Raw genomic sequence first — 12132 nt, 5'->3', positions numbered from 1 at the left:
GCTGCTGGCATCTCTGAGCATGCAGAACCCGGCGCCCGGTGGTGCTGTTTACACCAAGGTTCCATGTGTGATTTCGGAGGAAGGGGCTTCTTGTCCCCCCAGAATACCTCTCCTCGGGCTCCGTGATTCCTCTGGGCTGCTCCATCGCTAGAGTCAAGCTTTTCGTGAGGACACGGGGGAGGAGTGCGGAGTCCTGCCTGAGAGCTGCGGGGGTGCCAGGGAGCATGTGGCCCCCAGTCTTCTGCGATCTCTGGAAGGAAGCCATCTCTGCCCACTGCTCTGAGAAGCAGAATATAGACCAAGAGCTCAACCCGCAGGGACTATTCCCAAGTCCTTACTTAGCAAGTGAGAGCCGAGGCTCTGAGGGGACGCTGGCACTGGAATCGCTGGGGTGTCTTTCTCAAGCACATCTCCTCTTGGTCCCTCCACATCCCCAGGACTTCCAACCACCTGTGCCTCTATCTATGGAATGGGGTCCTTCACTCTCCCGAGGAGCTGTATAAATTTCAGCTCTCTCTGGCTCAGCCCCTCAGACGAGTCTGTCCTTCCCTAGAGGACAGCCGGACGAACACCTCCCTCGGCGGGGCACATCGGCCTCCCCAGCCCACTCCCGAGCCAGGGGACCCAGATGGAGAAAGAGACACAGGGCAATGTCCCATCCGTCTAACTTCTTTTGCACAGGGCAATGTCCCATCCGTCTAACTTCTTTTACACAGGGCAATGTCCCATCCGTCTAACTTCTTTTACACAGGGCAATGTCCCATCCGTCTAACTTCTTTTGCAACGAAGTCTTGATGGAGGATTGCTGTTTCATCTCTGTGCGGGAACGGCACGGAGACCTCAGTAAACGTTGAGCAATCCGGGTCTCAGTGAAACCGCCAGCGGTGTCGGGTGGAGAACGTGGTCTCCCTGGGACGCTCCTGCCTCGCACGTGACCTGGGACGGGTGGGGCTCCTGACAGAGAGGACCCACTCTTAAGGATATTTGAAGATATAAATCTGTATTTTACATCGTCTTCTTACCTTATTAGGAAGACTGTGATTAAAAGTCCAAGATGCTTAACATTTTGTTAGTTTCCCTTGGTGTCAGAGGATGCATCATAAACAAGGAAGAACTTTCCAGATGCTATCAGGAGACGAAAGCTCTTGGTTCTAGCTCCATCACAGATTTGGAAACTTAACTTGGGTCTTAATATCTTCATCTATAAAATAGGACAGTGTGCCCACCATCTATGATCAGGGCACTCGAGATCAAAGATGAAAGCTGCTTTGATCAACGGAAGGCATTATTATGCTAGGGTAAAACTCATCTCCGGGAACAAACTGGTTTGTGTTTGATGTGAACCAACACTCGGGAAGAGGAGGACCTCAGTCTCAATTTTGTTATTACGCCTTTCTCGATGGGACTGATAAACTAGACTCGTCTGCCTGCGGGTTTTAGTCACATCAAACAGTCCGAGGCCCAGACATTAGTCGGCTCTCGGACATCGGCCCCAACAACGCCGTTCCGCAACGAGGAGGAGTCTCAGAAGGGTCAGGCCTGTGTCCAAGGCCACCCAGTAACTGGGGAGGCAGCCGCAGCTCTGGTGAGTACCTCCCCACCCTCGGCCTGCCATTTTGGACCCTGCTTCGTCTCTGATGGGTGTGTTCTCTTCTCAGAACATGAATCCAAGTGGGAACGACTCCCTCCTCCTCCCCACCTGGCCTCCTGCCTCAGCAGGTGAGTGCCCGGTCCACTGCACGGCCGCATCAGGGACCGCTGCTCCCCAGGGACCAGCACAGGGTGTCTGAGAGTTGAACTCAGGCCTGGGAAAGGAGGATAGCCCGGCAGGCGTCACGAGAACCTAATCCAGCTGGATGAAGTCCCGTTCTTCCTCCGCAAGAGCCCGGCTCGGCTCTTTGGAAGCAGTGGGAGGGAGCTGGACCCTCACGTCCAAGGGTGTCTCCTCAGGGGGCCACACCTCTCACTGGGCTCCCTGTACGTGGGATGAAGGTGCCCATCAGGGATGAGTCTGAGGCTAGGAGACTGTCACCTGCTTGGTGCCCCCCGGCTGAGCCCTGGGGCCAAGTACGAAGCACACACAGGAAGACACGTCATACGAAGCATACGTAGGCCCCTCCCATCAGCCCATGGGGTGTCCGTGTCCCCCCCCCACGGAGTGTGAGGAAGGAGAAGAAAGGCTGCCTCCCGGGGGGCATAGAAGGACCACGCCTGAGTCGGTGGGGGGGACCCAGATTGGCTGAGAAAGGTCCCCCGGAGCCAATGAGAACAGAGAGCAGAGCCAGGCAGCGCGGAGACCAGCACGGGGGCTGGAGAGAGCCCTGGGCCTTCCTGGTGTCGCCTGCCGGAGGTCAGCCTCCTGCCCAGGACCCCTCCCTCTCTGACCCCTCTCAGTTCATCTCCCCGTCCCTGCTGCCTGGGACCCTGGGACGCTGGGACGTCTCCCAGTGAGAGCAGCCGCCCCCTGGGTTGAGGAGGGATCAGGGAGGAAGCAGCCGTCCCCACAGGCAGCAGGGAGGGGGTCCTTACACCCCACTGCTCATGCAGTAGCCCTGCGTGTGCATACATGTGTGCGTGTGTGCACGCGTGTGTGTATGTGCACGTGTGTGTGCATGTGTGTGTGTGTTGGGCACCGGCGTGTGAGGTGGCTGGCCTCTGGCTCAGGCCCTCACGACTGATGGCTTCCCCAGGAACAGAAACACACTCAGCCCTCCCTTCCCCCTTCTCCCACTGGCTCCAGCAGGCAAGTACTCCTGAGAAACCAGTAGGACGGGTTTGGGGGCCTCCTCTGTCTCCTCAGACTTGCGGGAACCTGCTAGGCCCTTCCTCCTGAGCCAGTCTTTGGGGTGGGCACCTCCCCCCAGCTTGCCTGGAGCTCCCTGTGTGTCCGTGTGAGGCTGTCTGCGCCCAGAGCTCCCGGAGCCGAGCCGGATCCCAGAACCCGCCCTCCATCAGGCCCTTTGTGGGTGGTGAGCAGGAGCAACGGTGAGCCGGTGAGCCACTGGGCTGCCTTCACGGCCGGCGGGCCCTCCGGAGTCCCCACAGTGTCCAGAACCTGAAACTCAAGTCACGTAGCCCATGGAGCCGCTGGCCTTGGCACCTGGGAGCTGTGGGCGTCGTCCTGGCTTCCCAGGGCAGAGGCCACATGGCCTGATGCTGGTGACCTCAGCATAGGAGGACCCCACCCCTGCCTTAGAAGGGTGAAGCCCACCGGAGCCGCAGGAAAGGCACTGGCTCGGGACGGGCTCAGGAGCCCCACTGTCTTGGTGCCCATCACCCAGCTGTCGGCTCCCCGTGAGGCCCCTCACCAGACCCTGGCTTCTGCAGGCAGGTGCTCGCAGGCCGATGGACAGACAGCCCTGAGCCGCCCAGTGGCTGCTCCCAGTCCTCAGGGAAGTCTGAGGCCAGTGAAGCACCAGGCCTCACCGACGCTGGGCACCGTGTCAGGCTCACTCCCCACTCCTGCTCCTATCCCTGCCATGAGCAGGTGCTCCCGGTGTCCAGTGACTTTGGTAGGTGACCCTCATTCCGCAGCAAACGCTCACATGTTGAAGGCTCAGAAGTCAGAGATCACCTTTCCATTTTATTTATTTTATTTTATTAAGAATTACTTATTTGTTTCAGAGAGAGAGAGAGAGAGAGCACGCACGCACGGGAAGAGGGGCACAGAGAGGGGGTGAGAGAGAATTTCCAGCAGAGCGTGGAGGCTCAATCCCACAACCCTGAGATCATGCCCTGAGGGAAATCAAGAGTCAGAGGCTGAACCCCCGAGCCAGCCCGGCGCCCCTCATCTTTGCGTTTAGATCCTTGTCCAAGCAAAGGCGGGATCCTTGGGCTGCAGCGGGTCACCGGGAAAAGGGGGGAGGCCCCACTGTCGTGGGCTCGCGTTCAGACGAGGGGCTTTGCGTCGATGGCTGTGCCCTCAGCACCGCTTGCTGGGGGGGCGGCTGTGCCGGCGGGGCCCACGGTTTGCCCAGACCTGCCGGTGGTTGGCAAGCGCTGTCCTTCCCGCCGCTTCTCCGAGACACACCCGGGGGCTCGGCAGGACATGCACACACGCGTGCAGCCCGGGGACCACGCGCTCCCCCGCTGGCCCGGAGGAAGGCACTGTCCCCAGGACGCGGAGCATTTTTACTTTAACCACCTGCGCCGGAAATCTAAGAGGCACCAGGTGTGCCATTTCCCACCATTCTGGACAACAGTGAGGTGCACCGTGGGTCCAGCAGCGACAGATGAGAAACGGGACCGTGGTGGTGCCCTAGCGTCGCCTCAGCCGGCCGTAGGACCAAGAGCAGGTGTGGGCGCCGTGCGCTGGACCGCGGGGCGGGGGGCACTTTCCCCGCGGACGCGCCCCCCGAGGGCCCATCTGCTTCGGTGTTCACCCCGCGGGCCAGTCCATGTCCCCCTAGTGTTGCCCTAACGAGGTAGAGCCAGCATTGTCAGGGGACGGGAGGTGGAGACCTGACCAAACTTGGAAATCAGTGACTCTAATTATGTAAAAACAGTCAAAAATTGGGGCACCAGGGTGGTTCAGCGGGTTAAAGCCTCTGCCTTCAGCTCAGGTCATGATCCCAGAGTTCTGGGATCGAGCCCCGCATCGGGGTCTCTGCTCAGCAGGGAGCCTGCTTCCTCCTCTCTCTGCCTGCCTCTCTGCCTCCTTGTGATTTCTGTCAAATAAATAAATAAAATCTTAAAAAAAAAAAAAAAAGTAAAAAATCCAGGCACCTGGGGAGCTCGGGCAGGTCATGATCTCAGGGTCGTGAGCTCGGGATGGAGCCCCGAGTCAGGCTCTGTGCTCAGCGCAGCGTCTACTCAAGATTCCCTCTCCCTCTGCTCCTCCCTTGTCGTCCATGTGCTCGCCCTCTCTCTCTCTCTCTCTCTCTCTCAAAAAAAATTTTTTTTCAATTTAAAGAAAAGTAATTTTAAATTTACTTTTTAATTTAATTTAAAATAAAGTTTTAAATTAAAAAAAAGAGTAGATATAAATTTAAAGAAAAGCAGTAATAAATCAATCGCTCTGAGATGGTGCCCGGTGCTTCTACCATGTCCGTAGGTGCAGTAGATTCAGGCGGGACCCTAAGGCGTCAGGAGTACCGTGGCCTGAACAGGGCTCAGAGCCGCCATTCATTCCCGCAGACTCACCGGCCTCAGCGCCTCCCCGCCTCCCTCGTTGCATCCATCTGGCAAGAAATGAGGGAGGGAGCAGCCCCAGGACATTGCCACAGACCAGAGGAGTGACTGGGGCGCACCCACGCATCCCACTGCCCTGCTCAGAGGGCGTGAATTAGGTCGCAGTGCTCCCAAAGGGCTGGCCCCGGGATCCCCCTCCGCACCCACTGGGCTCCCTGGGAGAACTCAGGACACCTTTCCGCCATCCCTCCACTCCTCCGCCTTCCCGTTTGCCCTGAGGGGGAGCCAGACAGGAGGCTAATCGGGTCTCTGTGCAAACATGCCCTCCCCACTGTGGAAATGACCATACAAAGTGGGTCATAACGTCCTGTGTTGCCGGGCAGAACATTCCAGAATGTTTGTGACAACCTCCCACCCCATCTCGCTCTCCTGTGCTGGCTTGAACACACACACATCCACACTCAACAACTGACACTACCAAACCATCCACATTTTATCTTGCCCAGGTAGGAAGGGCGTTTTCTTAAAATGATCTTTTCCTTCACCTATCATTCACCAAAGAATTAAGAATGGCCTTCTAGAGAAAAAACAGTTGACAAGTTTATATGAACTCCTCTCTCAGTAGGTAGCTGAACGCTCCCCAGCACCGTCAGGCACCAGACCAGGGACTGACCTTTGGAATCCCCGGGGGCAGGCACAGCACAGGGGAGTAGCCGGAAGGGCGGGCCCAGCTGCTAGAGCTTGGAGAAGGCAGTCTGGGGGGGGGGGCGGGAATGGGGGCCAGGAGATAGGTAGGAAAGGTGGGGTCTCTAGATCCCTGGAGAGACAGCTGGTAACAGGAGAGGGAAGAAGGGAGCCCCCAAACCAGAAGCTAATTATGGCTTCTTCCCCATGGTGTCAGAAAGACCAGGACACAGAGAAATAATCCACCTGTTAGAGGAGAAAATAAACAGCCACTATCACACCCGTATTAACGGCTGCGACGCGGGGGACAGAGGCAGCCTTCAGGGAGTTTAGCTCTGACTAAGGAAATGCCAGCAGACGGGCGCCCCAAGTCAGAGGGGGGATGGCAGAACTACATTTACATAATTCTGGAAACGCCAACATTAGAAAAGACTATGCTAAAAATAATACTGACTACGTCAAAGAGTACGCTGTTCTAGGAGTGGCAAACAGTGACGGTCAACAACAAGAAGTTGGTGTCTCCTCTGTAGGCCACCGTATTTTTAGTGTCAGAACTTAGAAGAAGAAATTAAATATCTCATTTGAAGCCTTGGTCATGCTGAGAACGCAAACAGCTTCTTTGGGATGTCGTGGGGAAGACAACCTGTTTACGCCAACAGCTGTTCTAAGCAAAACGGATGCCATAAAACGCGTTATTTCTCCCAGGAAACGTGGCCATCTGGAGACGGCCAAGAAAACATTTCCAACTTCCCTTGCTCTAATATAATTAGGCAGATAGTTTCTGGCAAAAAGATGTAAGCAAATGAATTGTGGGCAGCCCCTGGGAAGAGAGGAGCTTGCCTTTCTCCGGCATTTTCCAGAATTGGGCTGTGCAGGATTCGGGCTTGAGACGAGGCCTTGACCCACCCCCTTGGGTCAGGAGGTGGTGTAGAAGTAGAGATGGAGTTACAGAGCCCTGGGTCCCGAATGTTCTGAAGATGCCTTATCACACCAGACTGCTCGCCTGTGGACTTCCTTTCGACTTACAAAATAAAACCCTAGGGGTGCCTGGGTGGCTCAGTGGGTTAAGCCTCTGCCTTCGGCTCAGGTCATGATCCCAGGGTCCTGGGATCGAGCCCCGCATTGGGTTCTCTGCTCAGCAGGAAGCCTGCTTCCCGCTCTCTCTCTGCCTGCCTCTCTGCCAACTTGTGATCTCTGTCTGTCAAATAAACATAATCTTTTTAAAAAAAAATACTATATTGTTGGCGGGGGACAGATCTGGAGGAACAAACAATGGGCCAATGATTTACTATATGAATGAAGAGCTCTTGAATTTTTCAAAAAACCACAATAAAATAGCAACACCAGCCAAGGATCCGAATGCAGGTCACAGAGGAGCAGATCCAAATGTCCAAACACACACTGAGGGACCCCGCAGTTCGGCAGGAGATGGAGACGTACAAATTAAAGTGATGACGAGGTATCCTTTTATACCCAGTCTGGGTGGCAAATGTTCGCGGAGCGCTCTAACGGCAGAGAGGACGCCAAGAGATGGGCATGGGCCCAGGCTGCTTGTGAAGAGGGCGCGTGCGGCAGCCTTCGTGTGAGAAATGTGGCGCACGTCCTGCAGGCAAAGCCGTACTGGGCTTACAGGAGCAGGGTCGCAGGTCTAGGCCGTGAGCGGTGGGGGGTGCCGAGAGGCAGGAAACGGAACTAACACGAGAAGGAAGAGATGGACAGTCAGTACGAGTCTGTGCACACGTGTGTGTGCACACGTGTGCGTGTGTAAGAGATCAGCAGCCGTCCCTTGGAAAGGACCATTTCTGGAATGACTCATTTATGTTCCTCACAATCTCAGGCGTCAAAAAGCTTTCATTTCTAAGACGGGAATTAAGAAAATCACACTTGGCAGAATCAAATTTAAAATCCTGGGTTTCCGCGGCAGAGGAGGCCTGAGCAGCCCCGCACTGCGACCTCGGGGCCTGCACGGGGCGCCTCTGCGGGGTTCCCTCTCCCCTTCCTCTTAGATCCGAGGGACGGCCCTGCCAGCGTCTCAGACTTGCCCAGGACTTGATCAGGTCTTGAATTTTTTTTCAAGTTGCAGTTTGGGATCATTGAGTGTGACCAAGGAAGCCTTTAGGGGAGGTCGGCTCTGTGTTAAGTAATCACATTTAGGGAAACTCTGGGCCCCTTTGAGGAGCAAAGTTGTAGACTATGTGGGTCCTAAGCGGGCATGGGGGAAGAGGTTTGGCCCCCACAAGCCGTAACCGTGCAGACGGAGGTAACGCTGGACATGGCGTTCCCTAAGCTCAGGGATCCCGGTGCTTGGGTTAAGGATGAGCCTGCCCCCATCGCCCCCACGCCTGCTGTGGACCACCAACCCTGGCAGAAGGACCTTCTATATTCGCAGGACAGGACGCAGGGTGCTGGACCTTGCGAAACAGGATGGGGCCTCAGTCCACCCCCACCCCTACCCCCTGCCTGTCCCGGGAGCTCCACGGAGGCACAGACAGAGAGCAGTGGCCTGAACCAGGTCAGATCCTGGGACCGGGTGAGCAGGGCCCGCCCTGTCCCCGCCAGACAAGCCCATTGCCCAACCTGGGCACGGCCTGGGTGACACACACCTGGGGGAGGGGGAAGGGCGGCTCCCTGTGACTCCTGCCGGAAAGGCTCCGTCATCCCCTAGGGGACGGTCCCTGATGGCCCAGTTTCAGCGGGGGAGGTGGGCCTGATATTCCCCCCAGCCTCCCCACGGAGGGCCCAATAATGGGGCATCAGCAAGGCTGATCATGGTAACGGGGTGTTGGCGCGGCTCCGTCACCTCAGGTGGCCACCCTCCGTCTGACCAGGCCACACTGGCTGACCTGCCAAGGGTTCCAACGTGTGACCTCATCTCTTAGTCACTCAGTAGTTGGTTCCTGTTTTGCAGAAGAGGTGAGCGGGGCTCAGACACAGGACAGAACCCGTTCGTGGCGCAGCTGGGACCTGGAATGCAGGTTCCCTTCCTCAGCCCGTCCCCATGTCTCAGGCCTTCAGCTGTCCCTCCTGTGCCCCTGAAAGCAGCCACACGCGCGCTCCGGCCACCTGTGGTGGCCTGTCAGAGCTGGCAGCCAGGGCCCTCCCCAGGCAGCCGCGCCCCGGGTGCCGAAGGGCAGCAAGGCAGGTAAGGCCGTGGAAAGTGCCAGAAAGAGCTGGCGTTTCCGCGGGCGCCCCGCCTCTCACCCGCTGCCTGGCTCCGGCACACGCTACCGGATAGCAGTCAGCTTTGCATGTCGTATGGATCGATAGAGACAGAGATAGAATTCGTTTTGAGAGAGAGAGAAAAAGAGAGAGCGGGGAAGGGGCCGAGAGAGAGAGAGAGAGAGAGAGAGAGAGAGACTCTCAAGCAGACTCCGCCCCCGGAGCAGAGCGGACGCGGGGGTCCCTCCCACAACCCTGGGATCCTGACCTGAGCCAAAATCAAGAGTCAGACACTCAACCGACCAAGTCACCAGGTCCCCCAGTTCTGCATCTTAAATTGGGCAACTCGGCAAATGCGTTTGGTACACAGACGGTCCTCGGGGCACATTCGTGAAATCCTTGGGAAGCGTTTCTCCAGAAGCCATCGCCCGTCGCCAGGAAGCCCGCACCACCCCGTCCGCTCACCCGTATTCACCCGAGTCCGCCAGTCTGCTCCCATTTGTCGGGAACGTCGGGGACAAGCTGCCCTGACTCTCGCTTGACTCTCTCTGTGCCGCATCTACACCCGTCTCTTTACTGGGGCTGTACTAGTTCCCCTACTTTCATTCCAGGTTCCTCATCTGTGTGTCTGAATGTCTGTGCTCCCCAGTTAACACAGGGAACAATGATTTGGTTTTTAAAGATCTCTAGCCTTTAGCTCTTCCTTAAGAGCTTGCTTGCTTGCTTTTTATTTTTTTATTTTTTTATTTTTTTTTTGGTCTATCTGATTACTTTCTGGCATCTCAGAAAGAGAGCAGAGCTTTCCCTCCACCCCGCCCCCTCCTACTACAGCGTGAGTAACGTTCTGCTTCCTCAGGGGAGCTCTGCTCGGGCCCCCCGCCCCTCCCAGCACACGGGCCACACTCTCCAGCCTGACCGGCTTCCGGGCACGATCAGAGAGCAGCTGTCGGGCTTTTTCACACGTTACTCTCTTCTTGGCTTGCACATACACGCGGCCACAGAACAACCTCCTTTTAGAGCTAACGTGTTGTGAACCAGGTCTCGGTATTTGGGTTCATGGTCATTTTGTGTGTTTGTTTCCTCAAGCTGCATAGTATTTTCCCTGTGATGCATTTGAAATTCTTTCCTCCAGGTGTACCAGACGGACAAACAGACATGTAGATAATAGACAGATAACAGAGGACAGACGACGACGGGGAGATAGTAGAGGGACGACAGATAAGTAGGTGAGAGGGAGGGGCCATTGTTCGGGGGCTCCCTGCTTCATTTTGGAAAGGAGTTGGGGGGAAGCGAGCAGCGGGGCCCACATGACGGGTCCCGCTCAGGCGTCCTCGCGCCGAGCATCCGCCATCTCATCCCTGGTGTGGAAGCAGCGCCTGCCCCGCACCCTCCTTCCCAGGGTCCTCCGCACTGTTAGGTCTGGGACGGGGGCTGCTGAGACCCCGACTTCTCAGGGAGCCAAAGCCGCTGCTCCCTAGAGCCGCAGACGGAGACGTGCCAGGCTCCCAGCAGGCAGGGGAGGGACAGCTTTCTGGTGCCACCTGGTTGCCCAGAGACGGCCAGGAGGCTGATCTCCGCGGGCGTCCTCACAAAGGAGCGGTCCCAGCTTTCTTTCACCCCTTGTTCGTCAAGAACTCAGAGCAGGCACGATGCCAGGGACGTGTGGGGCTCGGGGGAAGTCGGGGGTGGGATGTCAGGCCCCTGGGGCAGACCCCATTCCGGGCTCTTCCCCCACCACGTGTCAGGCCTCCGGCAAACGCCTTCTTCTCGCTCACCCACGGAGCTGCCCCATGGCCCGCCCTCGAGCACCCCATGGGGGGAAATCTCGGAACTGAGCAACTCCCCGTCCCTCCTTCCTCGGCCCTTGGACTTCCCCTGGGGCTCCCTTGGACCACACCACACCGTTCTCTCCGCCCCTTCCCCGTCCTGAACAAAGCTCCTTTCCAAGGTCTTCCCTTCCCTTCTCCGGGTCATCAAAGGTGGCCTCCTCCGGGCATACAACGCTTGGTCCTGGGTGAGGTGCCTTGGGTCACCTCCATACTCCTTCAGAGACAGGTCAGGAGCTGTCTGCTCTCTCCCTCATACAAATGCAGAAACACCGCCGGGGTCAACGTCGGTGGCACTCTGAGTCAGGGCTGGACCTTGAGAGCGTTGGTTCACGCCGAGATGCTGGACCCCTGTGGTCGGTGGCAGCCGTGTCATGAGCCCTCCTGCCCCATCCCCCCTACCACACACGAGGCGCCACTTCTGGGACCAAGCCTTCTGCCACCTTCTGCTTCCCGGAAAGCCTGCATCTAGCCCAGCCAGCTGACCCTGGTCGGAGCCTTCACCTCTGTTCGGCAGATGTCTCTCAAATGCCTGTTAGTGCTGGGGCCGTGCTGGACTTGGGACTCAGAGGGTCTCCGCTGTAAAACCCTCTCCCTGCCTTCCAGGGGCTTGGGGCTGATGAGAGATTCTCTTAGTAAGTGGCGATGGCCCTCAGGCTCTGTTGCTTGCAGCACAAAGAGCCTGGAGACCCTCTTGCTAGGCCCATTTTTGTGGCTCACAAAGTAGTTGCCTAGTCCTGGGTAAAGACTTAAGTTGGATGGGTTATGAGGTCCTCGTCTGGCAAAGAAGGGGTTTAGACTAGAGGGTGTCTTTCAGAAATCATTAGCCATGGAAACCATTTTTCAGATGAAATCTTCCTTGCATGGTAAGTGATTGTTAACCTTTATTGAGCGCTAACTGTTCTAGCCACCGTTCTGAACCTGCTGTGTTCATCTGTGGTGCCCTATGCTACTGTTGTATCCATCGTACGGATGAGGATCCCAAGCCTTGCCCAACGCACGTGAAGCAGTTAAAACCAGGGCTTTACTGGTTGGCAGTGGGGACAGGGAAGGAGTCCAGGCACCCCAGGTCTCACTCACCACCCATCTCTGGAAGGACCTTAGCAGAGTCCAAGGGATTCAACAAACAAGCCTAAAGCTTGTTGACTAAAGTAAATGACTTCCAAAGGGAGTTCTGCCCTTTGCTGAACCCCTTTTCTTCCTTCAAATTGCTTACCTGAGTGCAGAGCCCGTACCCCAAACCCCCCGCATTCTCCACGCCGCGCCGCTCCCCAACAGGCTCGCCTGTGCTCACGTGGACACCTGACGCCCAGGCAAACACGAGCTCACACAC

Source organism: Mustela nivalis (genome assembly GCF_964662115.1).
Source record: "Mustela nivalis genome assembly, chromosome: 7".
Lineage (NCBI taxonomy): Eukaryota > Metazoa > Chordata > Mammalia > Carnivora > Mustelidae > Mustela > Mustela nivalis.
The sequence above is the reverse complement of the archived record's forward strand: the minus strand, read 5'-3'. Positions refer to the sequence as shown.